The sequence below is a fragment of the Mauremys reevesii genome, linkage group 11, assembly GCF_016161935.1.
Source record: "Mauremys reevesii isolate NIE-2019 linkage group 11, ASM1616193v1, whole genome shotgun sequence".
Taxonomy (NCBI): Eukaryota; Metazoa; Chordata; order Testudines; family Geoemydidae; genus Mauremys; species Mauremys reevesii.
In genome coordinates, this window is record NC_052633.1 from 52,484,318 (window position 1) to 52,502,701 (window position 18,384).

The 18,384-nt window shown below is 38.2% G+C and overlaps 1 protein-coding gene across 8 annotated transcripts in view; it reads right to left on the reverse strand.

The window, feature by feature from the left end:
- MBD5 (methyl-CpG binding domain protein 5) overlaps positions 1-18,384 on the reverse strand; it is a 221,071-nt gene that overhangs the window by 89,512 nt on the left and 113,175 nt on the right. For 4 of the 8 annotated variants that reach the window (XM_039493824.1, XM_039493821.1, XM_039493823.1 and 1 more), the window contains 3 exons: positions 13,465-13,601; positions 6,281-6,473; positions 969-1,026 (listed from right to left, as the gene is read on the reverse strand). The gene's annotated coding sequence lies outside the window, so the exon portion shown is untranslated. Of the gene's footprint in view, positions 1-968; positions 1,027-5,730; positions 5,894-6,280; positions 6,474-13,282; positions 13,343-13,464; positions 13,602-16,691; positions 16,749-17,613; positions 17,733-18,384 lie in introns of those variants that run through there. The other 4 variants (XM_039493826.1, XM_039493822.1, XM_039493825.1 and 1 more) reach the window with 4 other exon arrangements.

Genomic DNA, 18,384 nt, shown 5'->3' on the forward strand with positions numbered 1-18,384 from the left:
CCCATTCTTAGCCAGTTATCTCTACACTTAACAGATGGTTTCCTGAAAAGGGGTCCAGAAGCTCAAGCATTTCTATAACAACAAAAAAGCAGGTGATTTTGTTCACTCCATGAACAATTACCACACATACATCTCTTTTGGCCATGAAGCCCATTAACTTTAGGGGTAATAATTCAATAAATAAACCATCCTTGTATATATGACCTTTTCTTATACCTTTATCTTCTCCATCTGCTAGAGCCAGTCAGAAAATAGAAACCTCTTTCAGTAAATAAATTTTGCAAGGTGTGTACGTGGGGGAATCATTCCAAATTGGGACAAAAAGCCAAAAATGCAACCTTTTTTCTCCAGGAAGGGATTTCTAGAAAAATTCAAGTTTTGGAAGAACCAACACAGAATTCTTCCATTTCCCATCTGGAAGACTTGTGACTTTCACTTTCGCACAGCAGACAAAGTGAAATTGATAAGATGCAGATAGAGAGATGCTCAGCCTCCTCACTTCCTTCTAAGACAAGGGCTGAATGCCCAGCTGTCTGCCTCTCTTGCAGCCTGACTGGGTGCAGCGGGGTGGGGTTGGCTGAGAGCCAGAGAGTTAGGACACAGCCTCTGGCAGGCTGCTTGGAAGCCATGATTTTGATTTTCCTCATGGAAAACTGAAACTTTTCAGCAAAATTGAAAACTTTCTGTGAAAAAAACTGATTTTCTGATAAGGGCATTTTCCATTGGAAAATCATTCAGGCAGAAAATTCTCAACCAGCTCTTTCATCTACATTATTCAACCTGAGTGAGTTGTTTAGGGAATACACTTCTCAGTTAGAAAATTCTCTCTCTCCCCATCCCAACATGCATTATTTTGGTTTATTATACAAGTCACATGATCAGAAGTGGTCCAACTAAAAAGTACTTATTGCTTTTCAATTAACAAAGTAAAGTACAGTATGTAATTGTAGCAGGAAGCAAAAACTGACCTTTTTCCTTGCTAAGGATTACACATAAGGTGGGTATGTTCATCCTGTTCATTCTAAGCTGAAAAACAAAGGACTAGTTGATACAGAAGATACACAAATGTATATTATAATAAAAGTTTAACCTTTAATAATTCTCAGTTTGCCCTAAATTTGTATAAACTCACTTGGGTAGACAAATTTCTTAGTCTTTTATTTCTACTGGCAAATGACTTTGAAGCAACTGCCTGCTTGTTAACACAAAGGCACATTATTTTGTTTAAAACACCACAAGCATGGCAAAATAAATCTGATGTTTAAAGTCTGTTCTGATCAAGATTATTTTTATTTTAGCAATAATATTAATAAAGTGCTCAGTTGTGGGTTTGCCTTTACTTCAGAGTAAGTGGCAGTGTAGTTTTGTGCTCCCTGAATCACAATCTCTCTCCTATTCCAGCAAGGGATTAAAATTATGCCAGGTTTATTCCTACTCTCTGCTGCCTGGTGTTTTGACAGTGGAGCTGATAGACTCAAGGCTCCACCCAGTGACTACACTCATTGGGCCCCCTTTCTAGTCATTTGCAGGAGGGAGGGATGCAGCAGTTCTTTAGTCTCTGCTTACCCACTCAAGATGCTACCCATGAGGAAATACGCATGGCTGTACTGTAAAGACACACTTTGCATTTCCTTCCTTTAGTGTGCTGCATTCAAGCCAGGCCAAAATTTGGCCCCAAATAGTAATTATTTTGGGTATTTACCCCATCAAGTCCCTATTTGCCAAATAAATATTTATAAGCTGCAGAAGTCTCTGTCATATTTATACATATTTAATCAAATAATTGTTTTTTTTATAAAACAAATAGGAACTCAGAGGTTGGCCTCTAGGTCAGAATGTTGTTATTGACTCTTGGGGATAAATTCATGGGATTAACTATATCACTTCCACAGCCTCTCTCTATTAAATAAAAGGAATTTTAAATAAAGATTACTCTACATTTGTGTGTTCTTTTATCCAATCACCAGTCAGATTACTGGCAAATCAAGAATTTTTGAAAATTGGCCTTAAAAAAGAAATTTAACAGCCAATAGCAAAAGACCAAAAAAAAAAAAATCCTGTTAGTTTTTATAAGTACATCAGAAGCAGGAAGCCTGCCAAACAACCAGTGGGGCCTCTAGGTGACTGAGGTGTTAAAGGTGCACTCAAGGAAGAAAAGGCCATTGTGGAAAAGCTAAATGAATTCTTTGCATCGGTCTTCACTGGAGAAGATGTGAAGGAGATTCTGATACCAGAGCCATTCTTTTTAGGTGACAAATCTGAGGCGTTGTCCCAGATTGTGGTGTCAATAGAGGTGGTTTTGGAACAAATTGATAAATTAACAGTAATAATGACTAGAAGTATGGAACAGCTCCCATGAGAGGAGAGATTAAAAAGATTGAGACTATTCATCTTGGAAGAGTGACGGCTAAGGGGGAATATGATAGAGGTGTATAAAAATCATGAATAGTATAGAAAAAGTGAATAAGGAAGTGTTATTTACCCCTTCACATAACACAAGAACGAGGGGTCACCCAATGACATTAGTAAGCAACAGGTTTAAAATACACAAAAGTAAGTGCTTCTTCACACAACACACAGTCAACCTGTGGAACTCGTTACTGGGGACGTTGTGAAGGCCAAAAGTATAACTGGGTTAAAAAAAGAATAAGATAAGTTCATGGAGGATAGGTCCATCAATGGCTATTAGCCAGGATGGTCAGGAATGCAACCCCAGGCTCTGTGTGTCCCTAAACCTCTGACTTCCAGGTGCTGGGACTGGACAACAGAGGACAGATTACTAAAAAATAAGCCTTATTGTGAGGGAATAAGGGGGAAGTAATTGGTGCAATGGCCTTGTGCTGGCTCTTTCTACAGGGATGAATTTAATCAAAAAAAGATATGAATTTTTGAGAACTCACATAACATTTAACATGAGGTATCTACTTGTCTGTGTATCATAAGGATAAAAAGTAAGTTTGCAAATGTGGTATTACAGACATTTACCGAAGTATAAGGAACAGAATAGATGTGTTGCTACTGCAGCAATATACAAGAGTTTTCTATTAAGGAAGCTCAAGGGGAGAAGGCTGAAATATTTTTACATCCAGTGAAAAAACTGTACTCAGACTGAGGTCTCAGAGGCATGATTTCAGAATGAAATGGGGAGAGAGCGCCAAGAACAATAATGTTTTCTTCATTTTTTTAGGTTATGGACAACATAACCACAAAAGTCTATTAACTGTTTTACTAAAGAGTCCTCATGAAATAGCCATCTGAAATCTCAAACACAAACTGTGTTGCCAGCCAGCGTCATACAATTTTAATAAAGCATTTTCATTCTAGTCCCTAATTGGCCTTGGAGAAGTACTGTGTCAAGAAAAAATGGAGAAGAGTACCCAGACATCCTGTTTTCAGCATATGTGAAATAGGATGTATATACTCTACACTAGGTCAGACAAGAAAGGGTTCTTTTCATAAGGAATAAAGGAAGCCAAAGGCCTGACCCACCCCAGAAAAATTGCTCAGTCTACCAACTGGAAAGAAGCAATCTACCTGGGGTCATCAAGAGAGTGAAGACAAAAAGGAGGGTAAGGAGCATATGGATGTAAAAAGGGAGGGAAGAAGTGTGCGCTCTCTCTCTCTCTCTCTCTCTGGAGGCAATAGAGTGAGGAAGCTGCTAAAATCTTCCCAAAAGAATGGAAAACCTGGAAATTTGATTGCTTTGTCACAATCTAAGAACTATACTTCTTGCCAGAAACAAAGTTAAAACTCAAATGAGCTGGTTTGAATCTTCCCTATGAGCGAAGCTGAGAAAAGCTGTGGTCCAAACTCTCAGCACGACCAGAGAGCGCCAAAGAAGTGTACATAAAAGAGATGATATTTTGTTTCTCCTTGTGTTATGGTTTCTTTGATATCTGAGACTATGTAACATCTTGTGTGCCCTTGTACCTAATGGTAAATGAGTCCTATTAATAAATACTAATAAGGAATATTTGTATTACTGAAAATTTAAAAGTGTTTTAACATGTTTAATGCACCATAAAGACATTAATGGAGTAACAGAATTGTACTGTGACACAAATAAATGCAACTCCCTGCTTCATTTTAGGTGTTTGTGAGGTCCTCAACTCTTGCAGGAAAAATAAAGATCCCTGAACTCAGACTTTTTTTTTTTTTTTTTTACGATAAAACACCTTACAGTGCTGTTTTTAAAATGTATGCTTTAGCTACCCAGGCATCTTGGCTCCATTGAAGCCAATGGCAAAGCTTCCATTGACTTCAACAAAGCCAGAATTTCACCCTGTTTTGGATGTAGTGTCTTACACAATGTTCATTTACGTATGGGGGAAAAAAATCCGTTCACTTTTATATATTAAAAACTCCCATCAATGAAGATAGACTATAAATATCTGTACCACACATTGAAAACTTTTTTCACACAGATCAACAATAGCAATAAACTTTCAGGAAAACACAAAGTGAGGATAAAACAACACCAACAATTTGTGTGCTTATGCAAAATTAGAATCCACAAGGATTGGAAGACCTGTGATCTAGATTTTTGTGTGTGCTCTGTTCAGTCTCCTCCAGTGTTGGGTATTTGAGGAATACAAACCTGGACACACACGGTTTAAGATTCCTGGAAATAGTACAGTTTCCTAAAAGTATTACTCAAACAAAACAGAAGTGCAGAAATCAAAAAGACATTTCATGAGTGGAGAGTTCTTATATTTTAATTAGTATGGATTCTGTCTGATCACTCTCCAATGACTATTGCATTTTGCTAACTTCAATAGGGAGTCCTAAGAGACACTTCATCCTTACAATTTCATGCTTTGTGCAGTTAAATATCAGGCCCATAAAATCTCTTCTTTCTTGGATACACATATAAAAATAAAATTAACTCTGAATTCAGGGCTTCTCTTAGTGACATCTTGTCTTAGGGTCTATTAACTATTATAGTGATTCTGTGAACTGGCTAAAGTCTGCTACAACAGTAGAGTAATACACTACTTAGCAGAGGGGAAGTAGCGGAGGGGGGTGTCAGATAGAGGGAAGGTGCCAGGCCATGCCATGCCTGGCAGTTTGGGGCAGCACAGCCTCCCCTAACCGGCCCTCCATACAATTTTGGAAACCCGGTGCAGCCCTCGGGCCAAAAAGTTTGTCCGCCCCTGCTATAAAGGGAGAACTTGACCACTGAATCTCAGATTCAAAATGAGTTGAGGAACACAGAAGTGTGAGTTTTCTGGTGGAGCATTTCACACAAGCGGACATGGTTGATTATACACAGTGATGTGCTATAGTCACAACATTCTATATTTGCTCCTCCCCTCCATTTTATGGATTGTCTGATGGAAACTACCAAAGGAAGAAACAATGCGTGAGCAAGGAGAAATCTAGAACAAAGAGGTATAGAAAAATGATTTCACAAGTAGGTGTGTTTTAGGGACAATATCTCAAGGCAGTATCCTAAATAGGCCTATGGAGGACTAAGACAACTTTTTTTTTTTTTTTTTTTTAAAGGGACTACCAATAACTCCCTCCCGTAAAAGATTAAGGAATGCTCTAAGAAAGCTTTGGAAAAATAATGAAGCTCTGGAATTAGCCTGGTATTTATAGCATAGATTCCCAGTGCATTCTTTGAGCTTCCTAGGAGTGTTGTTTTTTCCATCTGCTAACTGTCAATATGGTATAACCTTATATTTTGATTATACAAATGTACAAAAAGAGCTTTTTAAAAAAAATTACCGTAGAGTTTTGGCTTCATTTCTTAGTTCGAGACAGCTACTCTGGCATCAAAAATATAATCTAGGTCAGAGATAATGCTGAATCTTTTCTCATGTAAATAAGTAGCATTCCACTGTTTAATTATGTCAAAGTATATTATAACCATTTATGACTAATGCCTATATGAATCACATTGTCACAAAAGATGTTAAGTTCTATCACATGAAATATTCAACTTCATATACTATCTGAATGAAATCAATTAAATCCAGGTCAAGAATGTATTTTTCCCCTCACTTAATTAGCAGCAAAAACATGTAAGGCGTGCCCTGCTGGTCTTAAACAAAGAGTATGAATTGCAAAATTGTTTACACTTTCAATTCATCTTAGTTAAATACTGAAATTCTCTTCTCTGTGCTGCTCTCTTGATTAATTTTCTAATATTAACTCAATCTTTTGTAGAATTTTATTGCCGGGAATATATTTAGCAATAATCATAGCATACTAATATTAAAATAAAATAAAGTATGTCTCTGTATAAAATTGTATTGATTTTTAAAAAAATACTTACTTATAATGCTCTTCATGGCCTTGCTTCTAGTTACCTTAGGGACCTTTTGGTTTCTTAAATTTCTGGGTGCACATTCAACTTTGCTTCAGAGACTCTCCTGTCTGTAGTTTGGCTATGGACCAAGGTCACTGGGGCTAGGTCCTTTTCTTATTATACCCCTCATCTGTGGAACTCTTTGCACCCCAAGTTACATCTGTTGAGTCAGTAATATTGTTTACATTAAACCACAAATCAAATCTTTTGATTTCACTTTTCTTGGCCGTTCTGTAAAAATTCTCAAACTACTTTACACTCTGTACCATAATTTTATTTATTAAAAGAAAAAAAGGAGGAAGGGATGGAGAAAGAAATAAAGATATCTTTTGCTAAATCATGGAGGCTATTATAGTGTACATCCATAATCAGAAACACTGGATCTGTTAAAAATGGATAATTAAGGTTTGTGCAATGATAGTAATCGTATAAAAAAGTGTACATTTAAAGAAACACTTTCTCAAACAATTCAGTTATATTACCCATCGCTGATATGAACTAAACACTCTAGGTTTTAAGTATCACAGCAAATAATCCTAATAATTTAAAGACAATACTGTAGTTAATATCACAAGATAAAAGATGTAAAAAATATGCATCATGCAGTAGTATTTCTCTCTCTTTCTGTGTATTACAAACCAGAATGGCGTCAATTCTGCAAAGCGATCTGCCACTACAGGTTGGGAACCATTCACTGGGATTCTGTGCAGGTACATGAATGCTGGAACATTCCATTGCAGAAACAGTGCCTGGATGGTACTCAATGCTGCTGTCTCTTAAAAGACGACAGCACTGCACTGTCATTGAGGTATTTACCTCAGCTGCAACATAGTGTGCTGCAGTCCATAAGCTTCTCTGGAGCAGACTTTAATGTGGCAGTTTCAGTTTCTCTGCCACTGAGAGCAACTAGGAGTCACTGCATAGCCCTTTAATTCAATTATCTGGTTTCTTTTAAAGGAGAAAGGCATTGGATCCAATCAGGTTGAAGGCAGATTGAAAGGAGAGCTAATGTAGGGCATAGCTACACTTGCAGATGTAGAGTGCTGTGAGTTAAACCCGCCTTCGGAGAGTGCAGTAAGGAAAGCGCTGCAGTCTGTCCACACTGAGAGATGCTTGTGCACTGGCATGGCCACATTTGTGGCACTTGCAGCAGCATTGGGAGCAGTGCATTATGGGCAGCTATTCAAGCATGCAAGTGACTGCAATGTGCTTTTCAAATGGGGGGTGGGGTGGGGTGGGGTGTGACAGGGAGTGTGTTGTGTGTATGTGGGGGAGAGAGAGTGGGTTTTTGGGGGGCTGAGAGTATGTCAGCATACTGTCTTGTAAGTTCAGACAGCAGCAGACCCACCCTCCCCACCCGCCTCTCTCTCTCTCCCGCTCTCTCTCACACAGCATTTCACACTAATCTGTCTTGGAGCAGATAAGCAGCCGACTGTCAGAAACAGAGCTTTCAAATGGCATATCCGCATTCCTACAGCAAGTTCAAAACACTGAGAAGAGTGGCCACTTGACTTAAGGGGATTAAGGGACGTTTCCGGAGGCAGATCAGAGCACAGTAATGCAACACCTCGTCCACACTGGCACCGTGGCGCTCCAGCGGGGCGCAGCAAACGTTATTCCACTCGCTGAGGTGGAGTACCAGCAGCGCTGTAGCCATGGAGTCAGAGCGCTCTACGTACCTTGCCAGTGTGGACGGGGAGTGAGCTAGTGTGTCTGGGGCTGCTTTAATGTGCATATTTTTGGGATTTTACAGAATATCTGTTGAATCAGTTCTAGTTTATAGACTATATAATTAGGATCTTAGGAGGGAGCTGGTACAATTGGGTTTTACAATCAACAAATAACACTCCCCACCCGCACATACCAAAACCCACTCCCATAAACCAAAAAAAAAAATCTACCAGGTTTACTGGACCTTCACTGTAATATGAAGATTCTCACAAGGTATAGTGTGGTACCAAATCTTGACTATATTAAATTACAAACTTAATCCATTATATTAAATATTATTACTGAATGTCTTAATTAAGCACGTGAACAAAACCCTTCCATTTTCTTGGAGAATACTTCATCTTTAGTTTTTATTAACTTCATTAGTGCTGGTAATTGATAATCATGAGATTTTTATTAGTGGAAAATGGTACTTCCTCAATGTAAGAGTAAAACTGAGCCAGGGTTTAATCGGAAAAGAGGTATCAATATATTAAAAAAGAATCACATTATTCACTAGGTCAACTGAATCTCTTATGGAGCTGCTACAGTTTTTCACAGGCAGAGGATTTAAATATAAGCTTAATGTGTTCATCTAAAAACAGTATGTTATAAATTTATATTGTAGGCCTTTAGCGTTTAGGTTTTCTTAAAATATGGGACACTGTCTTCTTATATCTATATATATATTCATGAAAGGTGATAGGCTAAAATCTGTTTACACTGGATGCTTCTATCTATGTACAAAGCAGGTATGGACAAGATAATGGTCCTCCAATATACCTGAAACCTGACCTATGGAAAAGATCACCCGTAAGGCTAAAAACAGGCTTCACAGCCTTTAAGCCTATGGCCTCTATTGAGATGGCAGATGATACCAATCAAATATGGTAGCATCTTTTGTCATATGGACTCTTTAGATTTCATACATAGGTAGCTGTCTCCTCATTAAGCATTTTCAATCCCTAACTCATGCCAATGGTTCCAATGAAAGCTTGTGTGAATATGGTTTTACAGGATTGCGCTCTCAGCTGTGGACTTTAACTGCTAGTTTATGGGTATTCAAGAAAATAAATACTGTAGAATTTTCAGTACAGAATTTTCAAATCTTAGATACAGACACCACACTTTACTACATAAGGATTTTTTTTCCTAGAGAAAATATCTGATATCTGCAACAAGGCAAATTCATTCCTTTGTGTATATGCTACATGTAATATCTTTTTCATTCAAAGAATGAAACTATAACCTTACAATGGCATTTTATTGTAAGACACACTCTGAAATAACTGAAATTTCTTAAAGAAATTGATGTATCTAAATAGACCATTGCATCATGCATAAACACCCTGTGCACCAGAGGATTAACAATACAGCATTTGTTTACCCAAGCAAAATAAATAAAGCTCTAAAAACATGATATAACATAGTGTTTAAACATTTATTATGCAAAATATTGAAGCCATGAATCTTTATACTATGAATACAATACACTAGAGTAAAACTTATTTAATTTCATATTTAAATGTATTCCTAATGTACAGTTGAAGTAAAAGTAATGTTTACTTACAAAAAAATGTACATATCCTGCCTTAACCATATAAGTCTAATCAATGTGCATATTACAGAACAAATTTACTGGGAACAGCATATTTCGATGGATACAGTTTACTTCCACCTAGGATTTCAGTACCTACATCACATGGACAATTGACAATAATCTTAAGTATAAAAAGTCTCAAAGTCACCAAGAATTCTGCAGCATATTATTTTCTAATCTCAGCTTGAATGTATACATGATTTCTCCACTAATAATTTCTAAACCAGATAATGCCTTAAGCTATAAAAAGTGACTTTCTGAATACATGGAAATGGAAATGTACAAGACAGAAGGTTATTTTGCAATAAAAACTGTAACATTAATCATTACTTCAGACATTCATATTTATTATACATACATGTACATGTTGCGCTCATCAGCATTATTAATGCTGTTGTACAGCTATGATGAGTGATTTTATAAAACACATTGCCCACCTATAGTTGATAGGATATGCACTGGCTAAGGGGATTGTTGTTGTTCACAGGTATCAAACGGACACTCCCAACTATTTTGCTTCTCCACTACCCAAAAGGCCACCCCCTTTTTTCTGTCTCCTTCCATCCAGCCGCTCTTTCTTTTCCTTTACCTCTCTTGGTCAAAGATTTATCTTTAGTCTGATCTGTGTTCTCAGGGATTGGGTTCTAGACCAGTCTTTTGGTTGGATGGCTTGTTCATGCAATGCAACTCTCCCAGAATGACATCCCCATGAAATGTGGCACACTGAGCAGCACCTAACTTATGACTAAAGATTCCGCTGGTGATCAGGAGCTGTTACTTTCCTTGATAACAATAAGAAAATCACTCTCTATAAAGATTTAATAACTCCATTATTTTGTATTGGACATCTAACTTAATGAATGCCTGTGAAAATGAGGTAGGATCAGAGGCTAAAATAGGGAAAGAAAACAAGTTAAAAATTACTTAGACAAGTTAGCTGTCTTCAAGTCACCAGAGTCTGATGAAATAAATCCTAGAATACTCAAAGAGCTGACTGAGGAGATATCTGAGCCATTAGCAATTATCTTCCACGGAAGCATATAATTAAGCATTCAATTTGCAAACACCTAGATGCTAATAAGGTGATACGTAACAGTCAGCATGGATTTCCTGTCAAACCAACCTAATAGCTTTCTCTGACAGGGTAACAAGCCTTTTGGATTGGGAAGGGAGGTAGCGGGGAGAGGGGGAAGTGGTAGATGTGATATATCTTGACTTTAGTAAGGCTTTTCATACTGTATCGCATGACCTTCTCATAAACAAACTAGGGAAATACAACCTAGATGGAGCTACTATAAGGTGGGTGCATAAATGGGTAGAAAACTATTCCCAGAGAGTAGTCATCAGTGGTTCACAGTCAAACTGGAAGGGCATATCTCGTGGGATCAGCACACTTATAAAGTTTGTGGAAAATACCAAGCTGGGAGGGGTTGCTAATACTTTGGAGGATAGGATTACAATTCAAAATGATCTGGACAAACTGGAGAAATGGTCTGAAGTAAATGGAATGAAATTCAATAAGGACAAATGCAAAGTACTCTACTTTGGAAGGAACAGTCAGTTGGACACATACAAAATGGAAAGGACTGCTTAGGAAAGAATACTGCAGAAAGGGATCCATGGGTCACAGTGGCTCACAAGCTAAATATGAGTGAACAGTGTAACACTGTTGCAAAAAAAGTGAATATCACTCTGGGATGTATTAGCAGGAATGTTGTAAGCAAGACAAGAGCAATAATTCTTCTGCTCTACTCCATGCTGATTAGGCCTTCTCCAAATTGTCCACATCCTTCCTGAAATGTGGCACACAGAACTGGACACAATACTCCAGTTAAGTATCAGAGGGGTAGCCGTGTTAGTCTGGATCTGTAAAAGCAGCAGAGTCCTGTGGCACCTTATAGACTAACAGACGTATTGGAGCATGAGCTTTTGTGGGTGAATACCCACTTCGTCGGATCCGATGAAGTGAGTATTCACCTACGAAAGCTCATGCTCTAATACTCCAGTTGAGGCCTAATCAGCATGGAGTAGACTGAAAGAATGATTTCTTGTGTCTTGCTTACAACACTCCTGCTAATACATCCCAGAATGAGGTTTGCTTTTTTTGCAACACGGTTATACCGTTCATTCATATTTAGCTTGTGATCCACTATGACCCCCAGATCCCTTTCTGCAGTACTCCTTTCTAGGGAGTCATTTCCCATTTTGTGTGTGCGCAACTGACAGTTCGTTCCTAAGTGAAGTACTTTGCATTTGTCCTTATTGAATTTCATCTTATTTACTTCAGACCATTTCTCCAGATATTTAAAAAAAGAACAAAAACAAAAACAAAACAAGCAGAGCAGCCACAGAATTGGAAGGTAAGAAATATTTAATCAGGAGAATGATTTCTTGTGAATAAGCTCCCTGCCATCCAGTCAGCAACTGGTTGCAATTCTGCATCTGGTTCTTTCTCCTCTACTAAGGAAAGCTTTTACTGGCTAGGGGCTGCAATAAACTCCAGACAAACACCAGGGAAGATATGGAAATGGGTTGCCTCGTTTATGTAAACATCACCACTCCAACTTGTGACTGGGAGCTTCTCTCTCTAATGATGCCTGGAGAGAGGTAGTTATGCAGACTCTTCCCTCACATCAGTGGGGGAGTTCTATTCCCGCAAGACTGTGGTCGCTGTAAGTTACACTTGTCACCATTAACTAGTTGGCATTGTATCACACATGGTAGCATCTGAAATTACCACAGTTTCCCCTCTACTTAGAAAATAACTATGATAATTACGTGGTGATGGTTGGCAAAATGTTTACCTTTTATTAGTTTCTACTATATATACACAATGGAAAACTAGAAGGAAAGTTGATTTTTATATTTACTTCTAGTATCATTCTGCATTTTGTAAAAATTCATATGATTGAGTAACCTGTTTGTGAAGTGAATTTCTAAGAAATGTTTGGCATTTCAGCAAATATGCTTTCCTACTTGCTTTGTGTACTGTGTGTTCAAACAGTTTAAAAAAAAAAGCACCTCCTATCACATTCTATTCTAATTAGATTAACAGTTTGACTAATGAGAAATTCAGCACAATTTTCAGAAAACAAACATGAATCAAATAATGCCAAAAAGTGATCTACAAGTAGCATTAAAGTAACCAGAGTAAGAGTGCCATTGAGAAAATTAGCTTAGAATTTAGCTTTTAAAGACTATTTTAAATTCAATATCCAGCATGCACTGTGCTGAAATTTGGACATCTTTCTAAAAGATATGCTCCAGCTCAACCAGAATTTGTGGGCTTGATGCAGAAAACACATGTTGAAATTCTGTGGCCTCTATTTACAAAGGTAACCTAAGACCTCTTTTTATTTATTTTTTTGAACACTTAATATTCTTATTTTATTAAAGAGTTATTAAAATAAATCAATTACAAAGTAAGAATATTAAAAAAGATTAAATCACAAGACTATAACCAAACAGGCTTTACTTTATGGCTATAGGCTGGCTATACTTTCCCAGTGGAGTTCCAGGGTGGGAGTGGCATCAATAAAACAATACATCCTGAAATGCCATAGATAACAAGAACCATCCACAGCAGTGCTATATATGGTGGACCCAAGAAAGAAAAAACATATAGGTATTAAATTAATGAGCTGAATTGTCCCTCTTACCCTGGTTACCTGGGGCACTCAGCACAAAAATCTAATGTTGTTGGATTATATTCAGGTTATCTTTAAGAGAAAAGGAAAAACAGAAGAGAACACTTAAAAAAATAATTCTGAAAGCTGCATCAAGTATCTGTAGGTGGGGGTCGGGGGGGGGGAGATAAAATTGAGAGAGATAATTTACTTACCTAAGATTAGGTAGACTGGTGGAAAAATCCACCAACCTTGGGAAGTTCACTGAACCCTTGCAGAGAATTAGTGTTATAATGCTCCAAGAGGCCTCTATATTTCCTTGTCTTTTTTACTGAGATGACACCTCTTCTTCCTATAACAAAACATCCATTGTATTAAAGTCATCTTTACAGAGACACAAACTACTTCAATTACCAAATAGCTGTACTTCATATAATATGTGTGATGTGTCTCTGTCAAACTGCTCCACAGCATAAGGGCGATGGGCTATATAATGGGAATTTGTAGAATGAGACCTTTAAAAAAAATGGAGGTCATTTATTCGTAGGGTAAGACGAGGGACAATTGCTTTTTATCATGTTGTTTAGAGGAACTACCAATAAAGCTTAGAAGAGTTAAAAATTTTGTACTGTGATTCCCATCCATCAGCAACAATGGGGCTAAATAAATTCTTCCCACTCCTGTCCATCTTGTACCAGCTTCACGGCTTTGTCAATCTTTAATCATTTTTGTTCTGTCATTTTTTATTGTGTCTATCCAATGCATTCTTGATTTTCCTCTACTTCTAGTTCCTTGCACTCTGGTGCGTATCACCATGTATGGTATTCTTTCCAGGTCCATTCTTGACCACCATAGTCATCTTTCTTGAATCTCTGGTGTCTTTGCCGAGTACATTATAAGTTAATTATATACGTAGGTGAAAGTTTAAGAAGTGCAGAAGTGATTTTAATGAGATTTAGGTGCTTTTGAAAATGAGACTCAGGCTCCAGAGTCATTTCTATACTTTTGAAAATAATAATGGCTAATAAATAATTTACAAACTTCCTGATAAAGAGGTATTTAGGTTTTCTTTCTTGCTATATTTTTACATATGCAAATATTGCATATTTACCTACCAATAATCTCTGAAATTACTAAAAAGTTGAAATAAAAAATAAATCAATATGTGATGAAAGCCACATTATGTTGAGTGGTAAGTGATATAGTTAAAGTTGTAGCAAAATTTTCATTTTTACAGCAGTAAATGAATCTTTATTTTAGAGAAGTGTAGTAAAAAACAAATTAGAAGTAAGAATATTCGATTTTTTTCATGTTGGTTTGGTGCAGACTGGTTGATACACATATAATCATAGGACTGGAAGGGACCTTGAGAGGTCATCTAGTCTAGTCCCCTGCACTCATGGCAGGACTAAGTAGACCATCTCTGAAAGGTGTTAGTCGAACCTGCTCTTACAAATCTCCAATGATGGAGATTCCACAGCCTCCCTAGGCAATTTATTCCACCCTGACAGTTAGGAAGTTTTTCCTGATGTCCAACCTAAACCTCCCTTGCTGCAATTTAAAGCCCATTGCTTGTCCTATCCTCAGAGGTTAAGAAAACAATTTTTCTACCTCCTCCTTGTAACAACCTTTTATATACTTGAAAACTGTTATCATGTCCCCTCTCTTCTATTTCCAGACTAAACAAACCCAATTTTTTCAATCTTCCCTCATAGGTCATGTTTTCTAGAGCTTTAATCATTTTTATTGCTCTTCTCTGGCCTTTGTCCAATTTGTCCACATCTTTCCTGAAATGCGGCACCCAGAACTGGACATAATACTCCAGTTGAGGCTAAACAGTGCACAGTAAAGTGGAAGAATTACTTCTCCTGTCTTGCTTACAACACATCTTAGAATGATGGTTGCCTTTTTTTTTTTTTTGGCAACAGTGTTACAACATTCACTCATATTTAGCTTATGGTCCACTATGACCCCCAGATCCCTTTCTGTAGTACTCCGTCCGAGGCAGTCATTTCCCATTTTGTATGTGTGCAACTGATAGTTCCTTCCTAAGTGGAGTACTTTGCATTTGACCTTATTGAATTTCATCCTATTTACTTCAGACCATTTCTCCAGTTTATCCAGATCATTTTGAATTTTAATCCTATCCTCCAAAGCACTTGCAACCCCTCTCAGCTTGGTATCATCTGCAAACTTTATAAGTGTACTCTCTATGCCATTATCTAAATCATTGATGAAGATATTGAACAGAATCTGACCCAGAACTGATCCCTGCGGGACCCCACTTGATATGCCCTTCCAGCATGACTATGAACCACTGATAACTACTCCCTGGGAATGGTTTTCCAACCAATTATGCACCCATCTTATAGTAGCTCCATCTACGAGACATTATAAAAAGCTTTACTAAATTCAAGTTATACTTTTTGGCAATGTCCAAAAAGGCCACTTTTGAGTGAAGGGTCTCATCTTTCTTTGAATCACATTTTACGAAAAATGTTTAAGCTCCTGGGATCTAATTTTTACTTCACATTATTCTATATATGCTAAGTAGGACAGTACCAATAAGAAGCAGGAGCTCCTTCTATTTTGGTTTTTTTCTTCAATTTTCCAATCACTGTTTTTGAATACATTGATATGAAATAAAAATATTAAATTCTGCCAACAATATCATCTCCATAGCAGTTTATATGATAAAGTGTTGTCTGCATAGGACTTCAGACCACACAATCTTTCCAACTGCAGCTACAAAGCAAAAAAAGAGAGACAGATACACAGACACAGTTTAAATCTCATTTATACTAATGGAGGTTTACATGCCAATTCTCTTTATCAACTGAGACCATGGCTACTGTACTAGATGTCAATCAGCCACCGCCACCTACCTCTTTACAAATAAGTCAACATAGAGGTTACATGAAGTCACAGTTAGGAATAGAACCTAGGTTTCTAGTAGCCTCAAATATTACCCACTTCGCAACAATGTCTTTCAGATATTGTTTAAAAATATACATCCTTTTGTCACCCTAGCTCTAACTCAGGGGTCTCAAACACGCGGCCTGCGGAGTTATTTCCTGCAGCCCGCCATAGGCGCCAACTCCGTGAGTGCTTCCTTCACCCACCGGCAGCCAAGCTCACCTCACCCCCCGCCCCTTCCCCAGCACCCTATGTCCCCGCTCCTCCACCTACCTCCCAGCATTTAGGACTTTCCAGGAGGGAGGGGGGAGGAGTGGGGACGCGGCATGCTAAGGGGAGGAGGCCGAGAAGAAGTGGGGGCTGGGAGGGGATTTGGGGAAGGGGTTGGAATAGGGGCAGGGAGGGAGCAGAGTTGGGGCTTTGAGGAAGGGGTTGGAATGGGGACGGAGAAGGGGTGGGAAGAGGTGGGGCAAGAGCGAGGCCTCATGGAAGGGGTGGAGTGGGGGTTCTGCAGTCTGTTACCAACCAATTTTGAAGTTCTCAGCTATCTTGACTTGACAATTGGTGTACAACTACAGAAAGGTGTCTGTCTGTGCTGTGCCAAGAGTACTAGACCATTGTGATATGAGAGATAACTCAACCAATCACCACCCTTACTCAATAGCTAATCTGCATGCTACAGTTTCATTGGTTGTATGAGGGGGACTTCACCAATGGTGGATTACTTGGCCCGACTGCCACCTCACATATCAACACAACCACCCCTTATTTGCCACCAACATAAATCCATTAAAATCCCCCAGCACAAAACAACCCAGGCACAAATCAACACAGCTTCCCATCACAACACACATTTACCCACCCTCACTCATACTTCCCATAAATTAAGTGGCAAGTGCTTTGATAGTAAGCATATATTGGGCTACTGTGACAACACAATAAAAGTCAATAGAAAAATCACTGTAAGATGCTATACAATTTAAGGGTGTAGAAAAAAGTATATATCATATGAGAAACAGTAAGTGACCCTGTAATTTAAAGGTTACATGATAATACATAGTCTCAAAGGGACAGAGAAAAAGTTGTGTGTACAACCCTAATTTTGGCACGTGTGCTTAACTGTGCAGTCTTAACATTCTCTTAGTGTAGTTTTTTGTATGGAATGTGGTACAATTTGCAAGCAACACTGAGATTGGTTTCATCTCAGGATACTAACAGCATACTATATTACTCTTAATTTTTTTCATTTTTGACTATACTTTTGTATCGTTGTATGAAAAGGTTTCAGTGATGCTGCCCTCAGGCCAATGTACTAGTCCTCAAGTGGCTCTCATGGTGATGAGAGTTTGAAATCCCTGCTCTAACTAGTATATTACACAGCCCTCCCAGAGACAGGATTCCTGATTTCCACATTGTCTAGTGCTGTCTAGCAAACAGACATAATGTACTAGAAATATGTGCGTAAACTCCTTCTCTGGTGACTGGTCCAGAAAGAGACTTGCAATTACTCCCATTGCTGAAGTGGTAGAGGTTTGAGCTGAGGATCTACAGGGACAGGGATCAAATCCTGCTGCCAACCAAGATCACAGGATGTTATGAATGCATGCAATATAACTTATTTTTGAAAAACTAGTTTATTTAATTCACACAGTCAGAAAACATCCTTTAAAAGCAGTTATTTTTTAAACTTAAAAACCATTATAATCTATAAATTATGGCATGATAACAAAATACAGGTTTTTCACATTTCAACTATTTTTCAGAGTTTTGTTTACAGGTGTCACACATCAGAAAGTTTGAAAGTTAAGAGATATGCTTCCCAATGGCAGGGATAGGGGACCCAGAATGAGAGGTTGCACAGTAGGTAGACCTGCTGCTTGAGTACCACCATGTACCTTGTGGTTACAGCTGCTCCTTGCTGTGTCCAATTTATAGAAGCTGAGAAGTTATGGCATGTTTTGGGGAGTGAGTGATGATACAGACTCCTTCATGGAGGTTGCCTCCAGCTGACAGGTTATGTCATTACTGATATATGCGGGTGTTTGCTTTTAGCATATTTACTTTGAGTAACTTTTAAATAGTGCCAAAATAGAGACAAAGATCTTCCTGAGACATACCACATATTTTAGGAGGAACATCGCTGACAGAAGTGGATTTAGTGTTGCAGTTTACTCCTCTGACTCCAAGCCAGATGCATCTCCCTGCTCTCCTCTCCCTGA